This window comes from Cotesia typhae, unplaced genomic scaffold, assembly GCF_013202065.1.
Source record: "Cotesia typhae breed Kobodo isofemale line unplaced genomic scaffold, CoteBio_Ctyphae contig_65, whole genome shotgun sequence".
NCBI lineage: Eukaryota > Metazoa > Arthropoda > Insecta > Hymenoptera > Braconidae > Cotesia > Cotesia typhae.
Window position 1 is genome coordinate 1,317,785 of NW_027423762.1, and position 24,598 is coordinate 1,342,382.

Sequence of the window (24,598 nt, forward strand, 5' to 3'; positions counted from 1 at the left end):
ACCTCTGGGACGGCTCCTTGACAAGTTTTCTTGTTCCAGAACGTCAAAAATGTTACTTTCAGCCTCAACAGAACATTCACCACCACCTTCATTTCCAGCTTCGACTGATATCTGAGAAGATTTATCAATTAAACAGTTTTCTTCCTCTTGGTCATCCACAGCTTTGTTTACAGAACTCGTAATTGATAATTTTTGACGAATTTCCTTTGGGCAACCCTTGCATTTTTCTTTTAAATGCAACATCATTCTGGTCACATGCCATGAATATTTTTGTGTGCAATAATTGCATTTAAAAATTTGTAATTTTTGGCTTTGTGTTTTAGGTATTGATACAAAATACCTCTTGAGATTGAAATTTTTCTGCCTCGTCATAGTTAATTACATCGGTCAATCTGAAACAAATAAAATATTTAATTTTTATCTATCTGTCGGAAATATTTTTTATACTCAAATATATCCATGCAATAATTTCATTCAATTTATTAAAATCAAAATTCTAAAAATATTCAAGTATAATAAATATCAATATGAGGGGTTAGGATAGCTAAACGATTTTTCAACATGAATGTACTTACTACTTTTTGTTCACAAGGAATCTTAGACATTAACACTGGTTTTAATGAATGTAAAAATTATTACCGATTCAACGACGAGAAGAATACTTATTCAATTATAAATTATAATTGAATAATTAACAGCTTTGCGTCCAACAAACTTGCCATTGGCCATTGGACTTGAAAAGATACGAGTTACTTGGTGTAGTGTAGTGTAGTGTAGACTTTACACAAAAGTCGGGAGATGGCGCCACAAACGTGACGGTCCGTCATTTATGAAACCGTCAGCGGACGGTCTTTTGACTGTGACCTGACGGTAAAAAGAGTATCTGACCGACGGCCTCACATCACTAGGTATACCCATACATTCAGGGGTATTTCAGAAATAACAACACCCCAACAACTTAAGATACTAAACGAAAATGATTCTGGCTTTCATACTTTTGCAGTAAGCTTGCAACCAATTTGAGCTTCACTGATAGCCGTACTTTTTTCAGAAGTAATTGACTTTCAGGAGTTACAGTTGACTTAACATCAAGTTTGCGCTTAGTTTTCACTAAATAATAGTAGTAACTCAAAATACTTGCACAGCAAGTCTTGACGTCAAATTGCCGAGTAACTTTTAGACAATTTAACTAAAACCGTTTGCTTTTTCAGCTCTTTTCATCAAGTTGGCTACAGATTTCGGCAGTAGATTGATGACAAGTTTTAGTTAAAGTAACTGTCAGAGACACTGATACCAAACTGCGTCAGTAGATTGGCGTCAATCTAATGTTCTGTAATATCAGAAAGTTTCTACTTTTTGAAGTGCTGGTTTTGTCACGGAGCAATATTATTGGTAACAATATTGGTAAGACAGATTTTTGTAAATGTATATCCTGATAGCCATGCAAAATAAAAGTTGGTTTTAGATTGGACTCCAAGTTATGAAAAATTTACGATTGAAATCTAACTATAGTTTGATTCAAAATCTTGCAGTGTAGGAGTTTGAGTGAACCTGCAGTCGCGATCAACTTTAAGACAAGGTCTGTTGATACGACAAAGTACAGAAATTTAACACTTTTTGAATGAATGTATTCTAGATATAATAATTTATTCTTACAATGTGTGCAGACGTATCATTAAATTTCTCAATTATACGTAATAAAATTTTTCTTCTTAATAAAAATTTTCAAACAATCAATTTTGTTTCATTTCCTTAAATTACTTTTTTATGAATTGTAAATAATAAATACTTTGTTAAACGAGTAATAAAATCGTATGACTTAAATTAATTTGCTCATTAATTATTTTTTTTCAATTATTAAAATAATTTACTTAGATCTACTCGCGAGTAATTTATTTTCTACTCGTATTTATCCTATTCTGTACGTATAGAAGTATTTGAAAATACTTAGAGAGGGAGTCACACATTTGTATCCCCTTAATTCAAAACTACCGCCACTCGTACAATCGGATTTTTACATCATTAATGGTGCAATTTTAAATTATCTTTTTTTCCGTGTAGGTTACTTAAATAAAGAAAATTAATTTAACAAAGCCAGCATTTTATCATGAAATATTTTCCAGAAAATTAAATGAAATTTAATTTATCAAATAAACTCAAAACCGAGGTTGTAAATTAAACTAATTTAACAATTTGACGGAGGTGGAGGTTCACGAGGATTACCTTGAATAACTCCACCTGAGAAACTACGACGAAAATCAAATAGACTCTAAATTATTTAATCTTAATTTAATAAACGGAATTTACACAAAAACCACGATCAATAATTAAATGAAGAGTGGAAGTCTTACATTGCGGTTCCTCGTTGTAACGTCGTTCTCAGTAGGAAGGCTTTCCATTTTACTCTCCAAATATCCTTAGTACGATGGACTGGTCTTCGCCGACGGTGAACTTACAGATAACAAATTTCGGTTTTGCTGCTCTTCGCTTGCTCGCAGACCAACGGCTGACTCATGATCTAACTACTAAGGTAAAATACCCAGTAAATGGACAGTTTTCAAAGTATAACGTACTCAACCCTACTTTTAATAAATGAAAATTAATTCATTAGATGAAAAAAGTGTTTTTCCGGAAAATATAAATAATTTTGAATCTAGTAATGCTTAAAAAAAAACATTAACAATTTATCTGATTCAAGTTGATGACAACTTACTCTGCTAACTGACTTTAGATAGCCGTAAAATGTTTACCGATAGTGTGTGCTTTAATTACCCCAATAACCACTTGGTATCAATTTGACATCTGCGGGGCAGATTGATTTATGTCACACGGCCGCGCCGATGCTAAAATACGACAGTAGTCACGCGAAACCCTATTTTTAACATAAAAAATAAAAATTGTTGTTTCTGAAGCCAGAGTTCCGGAAGTCGAGATTTTTTTTCATAAATTTCCTCCTCTTTAAGGATCTTTTTCCGATTTATGATATCACCTATAGTTATTGAGTTATTGATGAAGAGATTGTTTTTTTGTTTATGTTTTTTGTTGATGACAAATGGAAATTTTAATCAAAAAAATTAAAAAAAAAAAACTTTATTTTCAGAATTTTATTCTGCATTCAGTGAGTCACTGTTCATATTTTTATCACATTTTCTAAGATTTTTCCCAGTAAATTTACACAGGGTTCTCAGAAAATTTTCCAATACTGTCTAGCATAGCAGTGATTACCATTCTACGTAGTATAGGAATAAGATCTATTTTTTTTTCTCTATTTATAGTTTTTTCTGTTCTATCAATGAAAAATGGGTAATTCAGGTTAAGCCAAAATGCCAAAAATTGATGATTATTTGGAAGCAAACTGATAGCAGATTCTGACTTTCCAACTTTTGCAATCAGTTTGTTACCAATCTGCACTACACACTGACATCAAATTGCATTAGCAAATTGGCGTCAATCTAAAGGCAACATTTGAAGTCTCGATTTGCAGTCTCGATATGAGTCAACTTGACTTCCAATTGATACCAATCATTGAATAGCAATTTCAGCTCTGCAACTTTGGTTATTGGGTATTATATACTATATACACTTTAACTACCCTGATAGCCAGCACTTTCTCAGTAAGTGTTGACTCCCAGCAGTTACGGTTAAGTTATACATCAAGTTGGCGGTAATTCTTCACTCAACAACAGTTGTAAGCAAATTGACAGAAATCTACGGCCGCAACTTGAATACAAGTTAACAATCAAACTTGTAGTTAAATTTCCTTTCAACTTTACTACAATTTGAAGGAAATACTTGTACAGCAAGTTTTGACGTCTATTTGCAGAGTAAGTTATAGGTAACTAAGCGGTAATCGCTCGCTTTGCCAACTCTTTCCGTCAAGTTTGCTTCAAATTGCGGACGTAGATTGACAGTAAGTTATAGGTAAGGTGGCTATCAGGGTATAGTTAAGTAGAGTTTTGACCAACTGCTCATAAGTTAGATATAGAAATTACCTCGTATTAGCCCTGATAGCCAGGCTTTCTCAAAAAGTAGTTGACTTTCAACAATTTCAGCAGTTACGGTTAACTTAACCTTAAGTTGGCGGCAATTATCCACTGAATCATGATTGTAAGCAAATTGATGAAAATTTACTACCGCTATTTGAATACAAGTAAACAATCAAACTTGTAGTAAACTTTCCTTTCAACTTAACTACAACTTGACTGAAATATGTGCACAGCAAGTCTTGACATCAAATTGTAGAGTAACTTATAGGCAACTTAACTGAAACCGCTTGCTTCTTCAACTTTTTCCGTCAATTTGGCTACAAATTTTGGCAGTAGATTGACGGCAATTTTCCGTTAAGGTGGCTATCAGGGAGCTTTCAACCCTTTACTAGGGTAACTGGGTTAGTGAGTTTTTTTGTTACCTACACGTTATGGATAAAACAGACCAACTAAATTCAATTTGAAGTTAATTTCTGTATACCAGCTTTTGGAACCTTTCTCCCATTAAACTCTATTATCAACATGTAATTAACTCTGCATTTTGACATCGGTTTTCCAGCAAGTGGTGATTAGTAAAGATGTAGGTAACGTTTTCTGCATTATGTTATTATTTAATCTTCACAGCGGAACATGATTTGCCATCTTTTTGTACGTGAAAATTCTGATTTTTTTGTTAGTCAAAATAGGAAAGTATTTTGATAAATAAAATTTATATTTATAAACTCTTCGATTCCCGTTGAGTTAATCTAATTGCAAAATCATTCATAGCACTGGACAATTATGCCAGGAGACTTGACACGAACATCAGGACAACAATCAGAGTGAGGCTCTTGAGCTATATAACTACATACAATAACGATTCAATGTGTACCAGTGAATTTCATTGTTGGTGCTCACCCCAGTTAAAATACTCACAAAAATGCTTTCAACCATTATCGTCATCATTTAGATCCAGCTTCACGCCCTGCTATAAAAGCCATGCAACTAAAAGAAGTATTACTAGATTACCACCTTTTCACGAAAACACAAATACATATAAATACGAAATATTAATTTTAATTTCATTTTCTTTTTTATTCCAAACAACATAGTAAACCGAAATTATTTATTTCTTTTATGATAAATGTATGTTTTTCAAGAAAATTTAGTGCTTTACTGTAAGTCTTAATCGCATAAATTTATGTCACCCAACAGAAATCATGACTTAAATATTGATCTATTTGGCATGACCTTACTTTTCAGTAGACAACTAAAACTTTTACTCCTTTATTTTTTAAAGAAACTCAATACCTAATGTTTGACGAAAATTGATCCCGTGTTAACAACTCTTAATAAATTTACTCCTTGATGAATTTTCCAAAATGAAAGTATAATTAAAAATAACTTACATTCTTATGCTCGAAAATGATTGTTATTACTCCAATAAAATTAGCTTTGTTACTTTAAAAATAATTTCGAATTTCCTATCTAAATCATAGAAAGTAGAAAAATTTATATAATAAACGAAAATCCATATTCATGTTTGAAATTTTTTTTTTTTTACTTAATTTAATTATGAGTTTTGATCAACAAATTTTTTCAGAGGTAATGAATTTATGTTAACAATATGATGTTTTTACATTGAATTGATTGTATTTATTTCAATGTGAATACATCGAAAATTTTACTGACGCATTCACGTATATCTTGAATTTAAAATGAAGAAAGTTTCAACCGAGAAAATAATAATTTTATATTAATTTACAACCAAAAAAGTTTACAAAAATATCTGGAAAATGGTTGACCCTGCAGGCCATCCCTATAACTTCCCGCTATTTACAAAATAGAAATCGAGAAATCATCGATTCCAAAGTTTTAAGCTCTTTGAGCTCTAAAACACAACGTTTATTCGTTTTTGAGTTCTTTGAGCTCGAAATATATGTGGTTGTTTTAAAATTGTTTTTAAAATTAAATAATGCTGTTAAGCGGAAAAGGACAGGAGTTACGGTAATTAATACGTGAAGTGATCTAACATTCACGTAGGAGAATAATTGAGGGAGGGAAGGATTGAGAAAGGAAATGGAAAGGATGTTCTTAATAATGGGAGTTAATAAAATACATGAGAAAAAAGCGCTATTCGGCCACACCCGAATTAGATAGGTTGATTTCTTGTTTAAATATTGAAGAAAACACGTCATTGAAAGGTAATAATGTCTTAAAGTTTATTTTTGGCCATGTATCGTCCTAAAATTTATGAAAGTTATTTGATGCATGGAGAAAAAAATATCGTGATAAACACGAAACTTTGTATCGTCATTATCAAAATCATATGTATAGCGACTGTTATCTGACGTTTGTATTCTATCACTATATGTATTGTGATTACCTCAAAACGTATGGTACTAAGGACTATACGTATCGTGATAATCACGATACACCGCTTGCAGCGCCACTACTTTCCCACTACTTTTCGCCTGGATCGTGATAATTACGATACGTATAGTGATGAGAACGATATTTTTTTCTCCGTGTGATAAAAGCTAAAAATTAATTTGTTCTTGATTTTTTTTTAAATTTTCTCATTTACGAAATGTATTGAAAAAAGTATCAAAAGTCGACCAATAATAGCTTAAATTGAAGATAATTGTGTGAACTTGAACATAAATTTAATAGATTTAAGCTATCTTTTACAGGTTAAAAATTATTTAAAAAAAAAAAAGGACTGAAATACATTCATTCAAAAATGTTTTCAAATTTTCAAAATCACGGAGTTAAATAAAAAAATTAGAAAAACGGTTGACCCTTAAAACTATCCCTACAATTTCCTGCTGATTCCATACCTAAGCGCTCAAAATCACACTTATGACGTTTTTGAGCTCTTCTAGCCCAAAATTACAATTTATGTGTTATTTTGAGCTCTCCAAGCTCAAAGAGTTAGCTGTTCTATGCTTTTGAGCTTTTCGAGCTCAAAAGTTTGATAGAAGTTTAATAAAGCACTATTCTTTGGATTTTTAAACTGAAATTACTTTTGAACGAATAAACTGATTTTTACGTGGTTAGCGATATTCGACGCAGCTTTTAAGCCTCATAAAGACTCCTTAAGTGTAAATTGATCAAACTACGAATTACGAAAAGAGATCCTCGTCGGAATGGCTAAAATAGCTTTCTAGCACCTCGAAACGTCGAGATCTGATAAAAACTCGATTTTCGAAAACTGGGGTGTATTTAATAACTTCCCGATTTTTTGAAAATCATAGATTTTCACACCCAGAAGTTAAAAATACAAAATTGATAGCTACTATTTTTGAATAACTATAAATTTTGAATATACTGTTTTCTACGTTTCTTAAATAGTTATCATATTTGAGATATATGGTTGCATTACCAAACTCTATATGGCTATGATGATCAAAAAATCTTATTTTTCTAATGAATGATTTTTCAATTTTGCACGATTACTTACGTAATATCAGTAAAAATTTTATGTATGTATACTACATAATATCTACTCTTAAATTAGTAAAAAACAGTGAAAATTAAATTTTGTAAAGAAGAATCAAATACAAGAATAACCCTATTTTGAAAAAGGAATGAGAAGTAATTGAAAACGATTCGAGAATATGAAAGATTTTAGTTGAATCCTACATAGATATACATTTTGTATTGAAGTAATCTTTTCAAATATCTCTCCACAATGATGAAAATGTTTATTGGTCGGAATTATTAATTCTTCCCGTGTTTTTAGTGTATTTGTTGAATGTAAGTTTGACATCGAGTGAATATTTTATAATTAAGTAGGAAAAATTGAGGCTGAAGCATAACACAAGAAATTCACAATCAATTTCCATTTTTGAGTTTTTTCTAAATTTTGATTCAGTAACTCAAGTTTTGAGATGAAAATGAAAAATATTCTAAAAATATGTCAATGTTTATTGACAGTACGAAATCAACTTGGTCTTTGTATTTACAACCTACCATATTCTGTAATGTTTAATTTATAACAAATGTGTTTTTAAGGTAATATTCTTTAATATCTTTAATATTTTTCAGGCAATAGTTTGAAAATCAAGAAAAAAAGAATACAGTTTCAAAAATAGAAATAGAATTGTGATGGTAAGACTCTTAACATTACGATTGAGACGTTAAACTTTTACAGTATTTTTTTCGCCATTTAATAGCAACATTTTTAACATGCCATTCAAAAATGTAATTGACTTTCTTTAGATCGGTCTTATACATTCCATTTATGACACTTGTCTAATAACAAAAAAATGCTATTGACTCAATCGTAGAGAGGGTTAAGGGTTCTAATGCGGTTAAGCTTTCACTTATCTTAATCTGACAAAACCTCCAAGTGTAAATATTGATTCCAATCTCTGTTGTGACGATACAATAGAAAATCGGCGTTTATTTCTGAAATTTGTGGACATTCCGGAAGATTAATAAAAAGAGAATGTGCCATAAGAGTATATAAGCCGCTGTCAAAATAGCTATTGTATTATTAAACTTCGTTTTTTCACTCATTGTTAAAAACTACGCACCTATTCTTTATCTTCTTATGAATATAATAAAAATACAACTCATCGAATTTGATGTGGTTGTGGAATGTTATTTTAAAATTTTCAAGATTCCAAAATTTCTAAAAAAATTAAAAACTCAACGAAAAGGAATGAATCCTCGAATGTATACCAAAGTGTTGAATGAATAAAATTTAAAATACATCAATATAAATACTAATAACTGCCAAAAATAATTCATTTTATTACCATGGTAAGTATAATATCTATGTTATATTGTATATTAGGGTGTGCCAAAATGTAACTTCCTTGATGGACCTTATAAAATTGGAATTTTCAGTTCCGCTTTTGAAATCAGCTGTGTTTAGGCCTTTCTTAAGATATTTTGGGGTAAGACGATAAATTTGATTTTCATAGAATTTTTTAACTGGAGCTTAATTAGGGCACTTCCGCTGAAAATTCAAATTTTCGCCGGAAGTGCCCAATTAAACCTCCTGCTAAAAAATTCTATGAAAATAAAATCTATCGTCTTACCCCAAAATATCTTAGAAAAGGCCTAAACACAGCTGATTTCAAAAGCGGAACTGAAAATTCCAATTTTAAAAGGTCCATCAAGGAAGTTACATTTTGGCACACCCTACTGTATATATTTGATGCATTTGAAACTTGGGGAACACTAATACATAGATATAATGCAGCAAGTGAAAAGACAGATCCATAGTGCGACATGTGTGTTCAGCTAAATTTGCGTTAAATACGCGGCAAAACGTCATGTACATATACCACACTGATAGATTTATTGAATTTGTCACCAGATATCTACCTCTTCTCTTTTATTTTCAAGATTGTATTTCTCGCATTACACCCACATACTGTCGGGTAATAATCGGACAATGGTCGAATAATAATATACGTCAAGGGGATCAAAAGTTGTAGTTACAGGGGTGAACTACATACATACATAAGACTAGGGACAAGGCTTGCCGCAGGCAACATGCCAATATGGGCGACTTAGCAAAACTCTCTCACTCTTTACTTGTCTATTTAGTAGTTAAATATAGGGTGATGCAAATATATACATTGTCTATTCTTTAAATCTTGTTGAGAAAACCCTTTAAATATGAATCGTTTCATGATCTTTTCATTGTTCATTTATAGTAGGCGACTTTGTTTTTCGAAAGTTATTCTTTTCAATGATCTAAACTTTATCACTAAATAACAAAAAATATTTTGTATTGGAACTAATTTTCAAGAAACTATTCAACAGAAAAAACTATTTTTGTTGAAATAAAATTTTCTTCAGCGAAGAAAATTTTTCTATCTCACACAGTAAAAAAAAATTTCTTAAACTAAGAAAATTATAAGGAAGACCGAAGTTATTTTGGAGCAAGAAGAAATTTTCTTGGCTTAAAAAAATTTAACTTCATTCAAGAAATTTTCAATCTTCCTTAAGATTTTCTTGATTTAAGAAAATTTAGGCTTGACTCAAGACTTTCTTTCTTTCTGTGCATGAGTATTTCTTTTTGTTTTAAAACAACTTAGGTTTTAAAAATTTTTTTCACCCGTAATCGATAAATATTATTTGATTAAAATTAAGAAAAAATTTTTTTATTTTATGGTAGACTAGGTCAAATTAACGGAAAGCCTAATAAAATTTACCGTACACAGAACGAAAGTCTTGAGTCAAGCGTAAATTTTCTTAAATCAAAAAAATCTTAAGGAAGATTGAAAATTTCTTGAATGAAGTTAAAATTTCTTGAACGAAGTTAAATTTTTTTAAGCCAAGAAAATTTCTTCTTGCTCCAAAATAAGTTCGGTCTTCCTTACAATTTTCTTGGTTCAAGATTTTTTTTTTTTTTTGTATAGGATACGATAAAATTTGTTTCAAAAAACTTAAAAACTTCTCACTTACCGACAAATGATAAGGCCGTGCAATCCACGATCACCGTAAATTCAACGGTAATTTTTAAAGAAAATTTTTTTCAGTGTGAAAAAGCTATTTTTACTATTTACTATGGCTCAACATAAAAATTGACCAAATTAGAAAATTTTTTTCTATGAGAGGGTAATGTACCTCTCATAACTTTTTATGGGCTAAATCAATGGAAATGTGATTTGGGAAAGAGATTGTCTAACCCTAAATTTTCTAAAAATTTCAACCAATCTGATCTATTAAATTTCAAGAAATCACATAAATACAATCAAAAAAAAATTTTTTTTTTTAATAATATTTGAACCATGGTATCACTGTTCAACATTGGTTATTTTATGCTATGTTTAATAATAAGTTCTACATTAATTGAAATCAACCAGAATAATAATTTGTTCAAGCTACCCTCTTCTTTATGATCTCTAATTCAATCTTATTCACCCACTTATCCCTTCAATACGCATTTCATCATGTATATCTTTTTGCGTCTTTAATGTCCAATCTAAATCACCCCTAATACTTGATCAGTTTATTATTAGAATTTGTCTACACCCATACAGTATGTCACGTGTAATGTCACTGTACATATCTAAAACTCGTACAATATAGTTATAACCCGTCTATCTTTTCAAATATTTTGTGTTTTCGTAAAAAAAAAAAAAAAAAAAAAAATATATATATATATATATATATATATATATATAATAGACAAGCCTTTTACTCTGATCGTGAGATTATTTCCTCAACTGATTAGCAAAATCTTGTCTTTATGAATCTTTTTTTTCTTTTTTATTTTCTATATTTTATATTTTGTCGTTTGTGTGTCGGTTTGCGGCTATTGTATTACTTCGGATCACCACGCGCCACGCGACAGCTGTTTCGATAAGATCGATATCCATAATGATTTGTAAGAGAGATACATGTATGCTTTCAAAGTTGTAAGTCATACTCAATAAAATCATAGAACTCATCTCTTCAATCAATTTATTGATGTTTATCATACCAGTAATAAAATCATGAGTAAATAAAACAATAGGATATTTTTTTTGAAGACATGAAAATACAATTAAATATATTTATATATAACATTTCAAATCTCTCTTTAGAGTCTGCAGTAGATATTTAAATGTTATTATTGAATGAGATTTTTATAACAATGTATGGTAGTAGTTGAGAAAGCAAAAGAAAAAGGATACAGCCCTTGAGCAATTTGGAACATGCCACACAGTTATATAGCCGGCTGTGGCAATAATCTCAAGTATTTTCATAAGCCGTTTTTCTGACGAGCTATATAATAACTGAAGAATTGTGTGATATGTTGATAGGGCTAAAAAAATAAATAATATTTTATAGATCTCTAACTGCTATTTCATGTAGAAACTGATTATAGATGATGATATATTGACAGTGTAAAAATTCAAACAAATGAAATCATAGTTTATTCAATTATTCAAATTATTATTGTTATTATATTTATTATTATTATTATTTTTTTTTTTTTTCAACAACACAACATGATCGTTTTTTATTTGACACTCGTCAAAAGAGGGTATAATATTTTGTGCCGTGTTGTACCCCAATTTTAGGCTTAGCCAACCACATAAGTAACTCACGCCAAACTACAAAAGGGTTTCAATCCCCTGGAGAATGCACATACAACCATTAAAAAAGAACCACTGAGTGAATGAGAAACAAAAGTCTCCTCTTAATAAACTATTGAACAAATGTTCTTTGCCAACGAATATGTGTCATTTCACGTTTCGGATGTAGCATAAATTAATAATCTCTATTTCGCATGCTTTGTTAACCCAGGATTGTCGTATTGCTAATCCATAATCTATATTTGTCAAATATGCATTCCCTGTATAAATGAAAAATCAGAATCTTTTGATTAAAAATTCAACCGTTTTTGATTAATTGATTATTGTTGTAGTGTATTGATAAAACATGCTTGGATTGTTTAATTATCTAAGAGAGTAAAAAAGTACTGTTTAGAGACAAAATAAATGCATATATTTTTAGTTATTTGTAAACGTTAAAGCGATTGGATGAGCATAGTGAAATTTAAAAAGAAGTATTCTTCGTCCGTTTTCTAAAAAAAACCCACCACGCCCATTTTTTAATCTAACAATAGACGAGTGTCACGGGACAAAACTAAAGACCCAAAATATTGGTGCAAATCCAGGCATTCAATTTTACATCTATTTTTCCTGTACTGTGGGATCACATTGAAGATTTAAAAATTTAATCTAATCGCTAATCCTGTTACTCAGCCAAATGGTCATGATTTAGTTTTAAAATCTTGTGTGGAGAAGGCGTGACTTCAAGAGGAATTTCCGGTGCAAGAAGAATATATTTAGAACATTAAGTGGAAAAAAAGGTGGGTTATTAAAACAGAACGAAAATTCTGAAAAAATTATAAATTAAATAATTGGTCTCAGACCAAAACGATTTGAATATTTGACATTTTATATTTAATAACAAAAAATTCTATTATTCTATAAAATTTTTAAAGTTTAAACCGATTGGAACCGGTAAATTTTGAGGAATCTCAAAAAAAATACTAAAACAATTTTTTAAAATGTTTTTAAAAACCAAAAAAAGTGTTTTTTCAGAATTACTTCGAAATTACTTGTTCCATCAATTTAAACTTAAATATTTGTTATGAGGCTTCAAAAACTGCGTTGAATGCCACTAACCACGTGGAAATCGGTTCATTCATTCAAAAGTCATTGCGGTTTGAAAATTCGAAAAATAATATTTATTGAACTTCGATCAAACTTTTGAGTTCGGAAAGCTCAAAATTATATTTTTTAGCTCGAAGAGCTCACATTCGTAATGAGTGCAATTTTAAGAGCTTAAGCATCGAATTAGTGGGAGGTTTCAGGAATGGCCTTTAGGGTCAACCGTTTTTCTAATTTTTTTAATCATATTCGCTCACTGTGTACTTATGTAATCAAAATATATTTTACATACATACAGATCGTATACTCTAGATATATTTTTCATACAAACTCATGGTGTTTTGCAATTTTGTATACAATCCAAGTATATTTCGAACGCATTCAACATTTATTTACACCAGATTAAACGTGCGAGCACCTGAGTATGAGAGTAGAATTATATACATTTTTATACTTATGATATATTTGACTAGTCACCTTACGAATAAATTGGCTTCACATATATTTTATCTGAATTTTATTTTAGGATTAAATTTCTTCTGAATATATATTTTAAATAAAAGTTTATATATTTCTTGTCAACTTTGTTGACTTGATTATCGCTCTTGCGAATTATGTTTTTCATATAATTAATATTTATTGAGCATATACTTTATATATACGATAATCGGCTAAAAAATATAAATGTTAAATATACTTCATCTACATATTTTATATGTATTAAATATATTCTTATGTATTTTTATTCTATTTAGCTTCTACTTGTGTTATATGGTGCTTATACATCATCTATAAATAAAAAATCTATTTTTTTTAGAATTGGGTTGGTCAATTAACATGTTATGTTGAAGATTAATTCGTTTAGTAGTTAATTAGATTAAGAACCCATGGCAGCTATAAACTCCTTTGGAGAGCAAAAAAATTATTTATTTTAGAATTTAACATTTCAGACTTGTAAAGAAAAGATTCAACAATTACATTCTCTTCGGCTGAGATTTTTACACTATATCTTTGGTTGAAAAATTATGTACATTTATACATTACTGTATCAGACTAAATCCGACCACATATGAAGATACATAATTTTTTGAAACTGCCATACATGAATACATTAAGCTATATCAGAAATTTTTTCATATGATATTTTAAAAGCCGTCTAAAAGAAGTTATTTACTGAGTTATAAGTAAAGTTTTCTTCAACATATATATTCTTCAATATCAACTAAAAGTTTTTCAGGACTTCGATGAACGGGCTGGATTTTTGAGCGTACATGACAAAAGAAACTTCCTGATGAAGATTTCATTGAAAAGCTCTCCCCAGACGTCTGTTGAGAGTGGCATAATGAGTTTATACTTCATTTAACTCGTATTAAAAAGAGGCGAGATGTGTAAACATTGTTGCTACCCTGCTGTGTAGCTCTTTATAGTACGAGTATAGAAGTGGAGTGGACCCTACTTCAATGACGGCTATTTTGATTTCTTCAAGGATTTCTTAAACATCGACAGAGGAAATAAACGGAAACATCGTAGTAGTCAAATTTTTTAAATATAACAATACAAGCATGTCTATTGGATCAATTTGTAAGAACCTATTGACTATGTATATATTTTGAAATTGAATTCCACATCGTTTCGGCTAAATGACAATTTATAAGAATAACTGAAAAAAGTAATAAGAAATAAGAATATTTTTTCGAGTACATATGTGAGCATGTATGTATCATGAAGAAAATATTGGTATTACAATTATACTATTACTGATATCAAACCAATGAAAGGTATTATTTTAAAACAATAATCATGAAAAAACATCGAAAATTTTAAATTGCATGCCGTACAAGGCTCATTCAAATTTCAAAAAAAAAATAAAATTTATTTTTGACTAAAAGTAAAACACGTAATATGAAAATAAATACAATAGGTAGATGTATGTAATTCATTTACTGAAACTGTTTCAATTTGAGAAAATTTTTCATCATGTAAGTATAAAAGAAAATTATTTCATTATTAATAAATAATAAAGTTATTTATAAAAAAAAAATAATAATATTGGTTTGTAAATTCTTAAATATATAATAAAACTTCATCACTCCTATTTATTACAAACAGCGTTATACAGAGAAACTATTTATAAATTTTAAATATAAGAATTATATTTATCAAAGTTTAATAGTTCATTATAATCGTTTGCATCAAAAGTTTGTAAATGTTACATAATTCATGATTACAGCTTTAGCGTCAGCATTAGCATTGTGCAGTTAAGAGGAAATCGATGAAGCTGTAGACATTGTTGAAAAAGAAAGTATACGATGCTTATAGAAACATATACGATATTGAGTTTAAAGTGCTCCCTCGAGAGCACGAGCTTTGAAGTTAATGGACTCTCTTTAACACGGAATCTTCTTTAGTCTGTATACTCTAACAATATACAGTGTATATTCGTTCTTTGTAGTACATATATACAATACGAACGTACTATTTTTATTTTTTTTTCTTTCGATCATCACAATTCTTTGCCTTCTGTTGTTGGTCAAAATACATGTTGGATTTTAAATTTGTAGCCACATTTTTGAGCAAACTTTCTTATATTTTTTTCTCGAAAATATTTGAGATTTTCATAAATAGCTTAATGTATTTGATATATCCTGATATATATTCATTTATGATCAGCTATAAAAATTGGATACGCAGAAAAAAATTTTCTTTAAAACTTACTCTTCAGCCACGGTAGTTATAGGAAATTGTACAACCTTTAAACTTATTAATGTTTTTTAAATAAAAACTAGAAAATGGAACGCACTTTGCGCGCTTTTATCAAAATATTTATTTATGGACAATTTAATTAATCAATATTTTTACAAATTTTATTCACTAATATTTAACCGTAGGACATTTTTCAAGTGTTATGAGATCGGTCATAGCGGAAAGAACTAGGGATGACCTGCAAAGTCAACCGTTTTCAGAATTTTTCATTTGTGTATTCTTGGCATTCAAATTATTTTTATATATATTCAGCCGTAAAAAGTGTTTAACTGTATTACAATAATTAAGTTAGTAAAACTTTACCACCGGGCTATTAAGTACACATTTATTTTTACCAGGCTAATATATATAATTCAAACCCGACAGTCAGTCCTTACTCTGCTAGTCATCTTTTCCGGTTCCCGAAAACTGGGGCAATAGAATCAGTCCCAATCGGGTAGTTTACAAGGTTCCCTTATTATCAGACCACCTTTCCCTTACCTGATGGTAAACTAGTAGTCGAACAAGAATAAAAATTATACATATCTGTATATTTTTACTGACAGAAAAAAATTTTTTTTTTTAATTTCAGATGGTTTGTGATGGTAAAAAGTGAGTGCGAGCGAGACGGCAGAGCAATGGAATTTATTATTACTATTGTTATTATCGTTATTATTACTATTGTTATCATCGTTATTATTACTATTATTATTATTACTATTATTATTATCGTTCTTGTCATTATTAATACCGGAGTATATTTAATATACTAAAGATGTTTTTTTTATTTTATATAATGGTTCATTTACATTTCTTTGTTTAATGAAAAAGTTTAGTTAATTTTAAATACTTGACTGAGATTTATTTGAAAATGCGCGCGAATGGTTGAGTACGCCACCGCGGCGAGAGGTGGCGAAGAATTCCGCCGCTCGTTCGCTTGCTGTACAAACCGGCAAGCTAATATAAGCGAGACTGCGTGGCGATAATTTTTGTTCTTTTAAAGAACAAAAATCAATTTTACCTGAAAGAAAGATTTAATTAAAATCTTCAAACAGATTTTAATTATCTGAATAACTATTTAATTAATTAATTTCAGTGCGAAATTAAGTTTTTTTTACTAAGTCCCAGAGATAGAATTAATATGGGAAATTGTTTTGGTAGAAATTTATTATTTGACAAATGTTATTTTTTTCTAAGTCCCGTATGACTTTCTGTATGGGAATGATTTTTGTATGAAATTTTTGGTAATCGAACGAAATTGATGAGTGAATTTAATATCTGATCAGATTTAAATAATTAAAAATCTGAAGTTTGGCGAAGAGCGATAGATGGCGATAATTTTCCCAGATCTTTCACTCTTGGAGAAAGGTCTGGGAAATGCCAAAAGCGATTTTAAGTGACGGGAAAAACAAACCAAGTTTCCCAGTGGTTGTAACCTTCCCAGTAGAAGACCATTCACTAGGAAGAAACCAAGGAACTCTTACCTTGTCTCCGACCAGGAACCAGGTAAGTGCTGACTTATCCATTGGGGGAAATTTGGCCACCGGGAAGGGTTGCTTTCCAAGCACCCAGACTGGGCTAGGGGTAAGTAGGGCCGGGAGGGGTTGCTTTCCAAGCATCCGGATGGGATTAGGGGCAGGTAGGGCCGTGATTTAAAAACGCGACCGTCGGTAAAGAAGAATATTACTGTGTAAAGGTAGTAGACAGAGTTTGGCCACCAGATGGCAATCAAAAAAAAAACGGGAAAATAAATGTTGTGTGTGGGTTATGTGCGATATTGTAAAGTTTGACATAACGCTTGTAAATTTTATAAACTTGAGTTTCAATTTTTGTAGTTTGTTGTCTTAAATAAATAGAGTACCAATCATAATTAGGCTCAAAATTTATTTATAAAAAGTAAAAAAAGTTTATCCCAAAAAAAAAAAAAAAAAAAAAACCCTGGACTCCGGCGAGATTTCATTCGAGCTAGGGGATATAGAGAATGTAGAGACTTGAGGAAGTGTTATCCAAATCAACAACGATTAAAATTCACTCCTTTTGGAAACCGGAAAAATACCCGTTACAGGTTCTGTCATAAGTTATTCTGACAGTACTAAGAGAATTTTTTTTTAAGAGGCTAAAGCAAGTGAGGTTCCAATTATTGGATTTTCTGAATTTTTATTTTAAGATTTCACAAAGGACTTGTTTAATGTGTATTTTTCATGTGCTTAATAGTTTGAACAAAAATGTTTGATTTGATATGTTAAAAAAAATTTTGTGAAAATTTATGCTTTTTTGAGTCTTCCAAACTTACCTAACTTTTTTCGTTTTAATTAAAAACATGAATATTCAAACGAAAATTATATTGTCATCAACAAAATACGCATAGTTAGGCTATGTTGAAATATGTGATTCTTTTCTAAACTTGGAAGTAGATTGTATGCTGCAAACAATAACAAGTTTAACTCTTTGAATGTGAAAATTACCAAATGTTTGTAAAAATAGCATTAGTATTGTTGAATTAAACTATGAAGTTTTGGATTACACAATGAAAAAGTTTCCAAATTGTATATTGTATATATTATCTCAGATGTATGTACTTCATATTCGTATATAAGTACTTAGTTACCTTGTCTAGAGCAGGACCTGCATTTAAGGTAATCCGAGAAGCTGTCAACTCTCGGCTATGCATCTGCCACTTACCTAAATTCAAAGTGAGGCCACCCTCAATCATTACAATTTTTTTTCTTTCATATGTTCTCATTTTTTGCCCTTCTTTTCTTACACTCAAGTTATGTCCTATATCTATCACGTACCTTCTTCACTAGCTCTTCAATACTGTTAAAGTGACAATGACGCTCCATTTTGTCACAATTATCTCGATTATACTGTGGAGTACGAGAAACGTTTTAGCTAGTCGCTTTGAAATCACAATAGCAAGATTATGCTTTCGGAATCCTAGCTCGCTATGTATATAATTCACAGTAGCAATTCATATATAGTGTCATCTTTATTGAAAATTCGTAGATCATGAGTTTATTAAGTTTATATAGAATGATGCAGGTAAGAAACGTTTTGCGGTTTCGTTGATCTAATCTTGATCTTGACCTATCAGATTTACTTTGAACAACTCAATTGTGTTTTGACATTGAGGGTTACAGATTCATATGACTCTTCTTATATTTAAGATATTATCTCTCACCATACAAGTATTTTAAGCCATTTAACAAGTATTGAACTGTTTTTATGTATACTATTTATCTGATGGGCCAATATATATAGATATGTCTTTACTTCTAAATATAAATGGTTTTTGCAAATAGAAAATTACATATAGAGATTCAATCATTTTTGGGTAGTATTATTTTCTTATATGTACATATGCATCACATATTTTTATTATTAGATATGGAATTTAAAAAAATTAAATTTCAAGTTTCAATCTTTTTATTTGAGTATTAAATATCTTTTCATTTATTGTAAATTCAAATGATTATTCGAAAAATATTTTTATCGACACTATATCTTAGGGTGGGTCAAAAAAATCGAATAATTTATTTTTGACTTTATACTCTGAAAAATAGGTTCGTAGACACCTAAAAAGAATTCTCTCCAAGTATAAGCTCTTAATTATAACGGGAAGGTCCTCCGCTTTGCGGGTTTCTATTTTTTTCGAATAATCAGATAAAAAAATTTATATCTCGCTTCCAACTGCTTGGAAAAATATTCCGTGGCATAGATTTTGTGAGAAATTGAATGCTTTACAAAAAGGTCTCTTATGACTTTTTCAAAAACTCAACCGATTAAAAGATATTCATAGTTGAAGTTTGGCTATTTTAAGGAAAATATTCGTTTTTATTATGAATTTTATAAGTCGATGAAAAAAATTATTTCGGATTGCGGAACTCATGATTTTGTAGGAAATTTACTGCTCTACAAAAATGGTCTCTTATGATTTTTGATTAAGTGAAGCCGTTACGAGATATTCATCGTCAAACATTAACGAATATCAATATTTCCAGTTTTTGATCAATAATTCGATAAATTTTAATTTAAACTATGAGTTTCAGGAAAATTTACATAAATTTGAGTTTCGATCGATAAAGACATGTTATAAACAATTTTTTTAATATTGTTTTCAGTCTTGAGCTTGTTTGATTGCATTAAAACAAGAAATTAGAGCATTTTTTTTTCGACACATAGCCAATGATTAGTTTAATTTGAAGTGAATGACATATTTCTTTGTCAAATTTAATATGAAAAGTATTGAATCAAGTGAGAAACAACCAGTATTTAACTTTTTTATAGATAAATTTTTTATTGAATTATCAATTGCAATATAATTGTCTATATTTTTAACATAACAGTACGCTATTACTATAAATAATTTCTTTTATTACAATTTGGGAATGTTTTTGATGTTCTTTGACAACTTGCAATAAGTACTGGAATTGTTCTTCATTTTTTGTCAAGCATTGATTATATTCACTGACTAATGCAACAGCTCGCTCTGCTGAATCATTGACAACTTTTAGTTGTTGAAAGTATTCTTTATTTTCGAGATAACTCTCATTAGTAGGCCATAATTCAACATCGATATCAAGAAAGTCATACGGTAGATCGAAGATTTTGAAAAGATTTAATGACTTTTTAGACACAAAGTCACTCAGAGTTCTCTGCGCCAATGAATTCAAATCTTTTTTAGCAATTACAAATCTTTTAGCTTTAGAATCTGTACCTTCACGAGTATTAACAGCTTTAACAATACTTTTTTTACTTCTAATGGAACGCCATCGTCAAACAGTGATAAAATGGCAAGTTCATCGCTCAAATACCATAAGTGCGAAATCATTTTTTCACACGTAGCTGAAGAAATCAAAGGATTGATATGTTTGTACTCCAATAAATTTTTCATAAACTGCAAGTCATGATAAGCAGCAGTTGTTGCAGAAGTTGATGAAAACCAAGCTTTTAAATACAATGTGACTATAAAAATACAAAAATGACGAAGACCATGCAATTCTTTCTGAGAGAGTTTGAATTCATCTCTGAATAGATACATTTTCAAACTATAAATGGCCTTAGCCATCCATCTAGCATGATGAACAGCACTAGGACGTTTGAAAGAAATCTTTTCTTGAGGCATTTCTCCAAGGAAAATCAATGATAATTCCAATAATTCTTTATCTAACTTATTATAACATTTCTTTATCGATCGAAACTCAAATTTATGTAAATTTTCCTGAAACTCATAGTTTAAATTAAAATTTATCGAATTATTGATCAAAAACTGGAAATATTGATATTCGTTAATGTTTGACGATGAATATCTCGTAACGGCTTCACTTAATCAAAAATCATAAGAGACCATTTTTGTAGAGCAGTAAATTTCCTACAAAATCATGAGTTCCGCAATCCGAAATAATTTTTTTTCATCGACTTATAAAATTCATAATAAAAACGAATATTTTCCTTAAAATAGCCAAACTTCAACTATGAATATCTTTTAATCGGTTGAGTTTTTGAAAAAGTCATAAGAGACCTTTTTTGTAAAGCATTCAATTTCTCACAAAATCTATGCCACGGAATATTTTTCCAAGCAGTTGGAAGCGAGATATAAATTTTTTTATCTGATTATTCGAAAAAAATAGAAACCCGCAAAGCGGAGGACCTTCCCGTTATAATTAAGAGCTTATACTTGGAGAGAATTCTTTTTAGGTGTCTACGAACCTATTTTTCAGAGTATAAAATCAAAAATAAATTATTCGATTTTTTTGACCCACCCTACTATATCTAAAAGATAACTCAGTTGTAAATCGTTACTACGACAATATGCGTATTCTCACGGTAGCGATTTCTCCATACATAATTTTTAGATTAAAACTGTCTGAAAGAGCTATACAAATATTTCCAACCACAACCTCTCACAACGCTGTCTAACCTAATAATGAACACTCATTTCCTTACCAAATGTTGAATGTAGTTGACCTAAGCGATTTTATGGTAAGAAAAAATGCAAAAAATATAGTTGAATTGTTTAAATATATGAACTTGTTGGTGAATAGTTTATAATATGCTGGTCATTAATGATTAAAAATGAACCAAGTACACATAAATTTCTTAATTTTAAAATTAATATGAAATATGTCACATGATTTGCTACTAAACGCATGATTGGAGTGATCCATGTATAACGTTATATGTATCATAGATCTATTCATCATTACAGAAACAATTTGCTATTGATTGTATAAAATTGATCAAGAGTAAAAAATTGTTTAAACTTGTAGAAAAACTATTTTTATAAAATTAAAAATAATCATAATTTTCTAATTTTTGAAAATTTTGAAGGTTGACAATTAATAGCTCAGTTTCTTTAATATATACAAAAACATGTTGAAAAATCATCAAGACAAAAAAATATAATTTTTAAAATATGAGTAATTTGATATGTTATATAAATTTAGTAAAGTAAATTAACGAAAAAATTTTTAAAATAACAACAAGATAAATTAAATCGTATTACTATTAATTTTCATAACGTTTATATATTATTATTGCTATAACAACGAATAATTCATACGAAATATTGTATGCATAAATATGCACTTAGACAATTCAATTACAATAAATTACGATAAATGGGCAGTAATAAGCAATAACGTCTTAACCAAAATTTGGGAAACAATTTTTGTTAGACATTGTATTCTCAGTAAACAAGTATTTTCGAATCTAAATATGCCCTACAAAATATCTACCTAATTTCGAAATGAATGTTGGTTAAGACGTTATTGTTCATTACCATCCAAATAAAGAATATTTCCGTCGGAAAAATCTTTTACTCGAATAAAATCTTTTATTACTGAGTTAGGATTATACCTTTTTAGTCAATTTTATAGGGCTCCAGATTTCATTTTGTTTTTATTTTTTGTGATAATATTATATATATCTATATATATATATATATATATATATATATTATTATATATTATTATATTATAATATTATTATTATATTATAATATATTATTATATATTATACACTACTGGAAAAAATTAAGGGATCAAAAAAAAATTCCAAATTTTTCGGTAGTTTTCAACAGGCCGTAACTTTGAGAGAAATGGTCGTACAGGAAATAAAAAAAAAGGAAATTGTAGCTCCAAGTGTCTAGTTTTTGGATTAGAACTTCAAAATTTTGTAGCCGCCGCGATTTCTGAGTAATCGTAGAAAAACCAGCAACAAAAAAATTCTCAAAATTTTTTTAGTTTTTTTTTGGTCTACGGGCGTGAAAAAATTTTTTTAGCTTAACCACCATAAGGATCGGATACTTTGTTCATTTAGCTTTAATTTCTTTTTTAAACACCCTGATACGTCCACTCCTCGCTGAGATATCGGTCTTCAAATGGAAAAGGATCTTTTTGTCTTTGATTATCGATATCTCAGCAACCAATGATCGCACAGAAAGTTAAAGGTGGGTTTCAAGAACTTGAATGAATTCCCTTAACGACTGTCCATTGTTTTTTCGAAAAAAATTTTTTCTTTCCGTCACATGAATTTGAAAATGCAACAAAAAAAAGGCTTTTAGTGGTTTTTGGAAAATCAAGCGCTGGATCGAAAATATTGAGGAAACCACTAATGTTAAGTGTGCCTTTTACAGTTCAATATGTTCACAAAAACCCTACAAAGAATCAAATTAATCCAGCCAGCCGTTTTTTTGTTTCACTTGATCGAATTTTTGAAAAATTAAAGGATCACGTTTTTTGCTCTGAAAAGCTCATAATTTTTAAAAATGAGAAAAAAATGGTTTTTTCGAGCTTTTTACACATTTTTGTTCCAGAAAGTGCTTAAATTGAAAAAAAAAAAAAAATTAAAAAAAAAAATTTTTTTTGGAAAAATTTTTTTTTTAACAAGTTAAGGAAACTCAAAAAACCATCGCCCAATGATTTTTATCACCTTTCCACCGCTGCATTCCTTGATTCTACTGATCTCCTTTTAATTAAATTAATAAAAAAAGTTAATACCCCCAATCGAATTTCGATTTTTTTCATACGCTTTTCGGAGTTTTTTTTTTTTTTTTTTTTTGTGAATCCTTAGCAAATCGCTTCATTCAACAGTTTTTTCAAAACTAATCCCTCTGCGCTAAAAAAATTTTTTTAATTTTTGGTCAAAATTGAAAATTTCTGACTTTTGATTCTTAATCATGGTTAGACGACATTTATCGGAGGTGGAAGTCGCTCGGTTAGTGACTCTTATCGACGAAGGTTACACTCAACATGCAGTTGCTATCCGGATGGGTGTAAGTCAATCTGTCGTATCTCGAGCTTATACCAGATACCAAGAGACGAATCAATATCATCGTCGCCCCGGACAAGGTCGCCATCGAGTCACTAATGCCCGCGATGATCGAACAATTGTTAGAGAAGTTCGACGACAACCTTTCGTCAATGCGAATATTGTCGCTCGAAACTTCCCCAATCGCAGACAACAGCAACAACAACAGCAACAGCGACGACGGCATCAAGTGCGAAACATTTGCTCTCGAACAATCATCAACCGTCTTCGTGAAACTGGGTTACACGCACGATATCCTAATCGTGTACCCCTGTTGACAGCAAGACATCGTCGAGCTCGTTTAGCGTATGCTTACGATCATCGAAATTGGAACTTGAGGGAATGGACAAATGTTTTATTCACTGATGAGTCTCGTTTTAATCTGTATGGCAACGATCGACGTCCTCTCGTTTGGCGCCGTCGTGGAGAACGTTTTCGCCAGAACTTTGT

The 24,598-nt window shown here is 29.9% G+C and overlaps 1 protein-coding gene across 5 annotated transcripts in view; it reads right to left on the reverse strand.

Annotated features, from left to right (window-relative positions):
• The window catches only part of Fuss (SKI family transcriptional corepressor fussel), a 156,064-nt gene that overhangs the window by 66,175 nt on the left and 65,291 nt on the right, over positions 1-24,598 (reverse strand). Inside the window, exon 1 of one of the 5 annotated variants that reach the window (XM_074250967.1) lies at positions 2,352-2,362. The exons of the other annotated variants lie outside the window; for them this stretch is intronic. The gene's annotated coding sequence lies outside the window, so the exon portion shown is untranslated. Of the gene's footprint in view, positions 1-2,351; positions 2,363-24,598 lie in introns of those variants that run through there. 5 annotated transcript variants of the gene reach the window in all.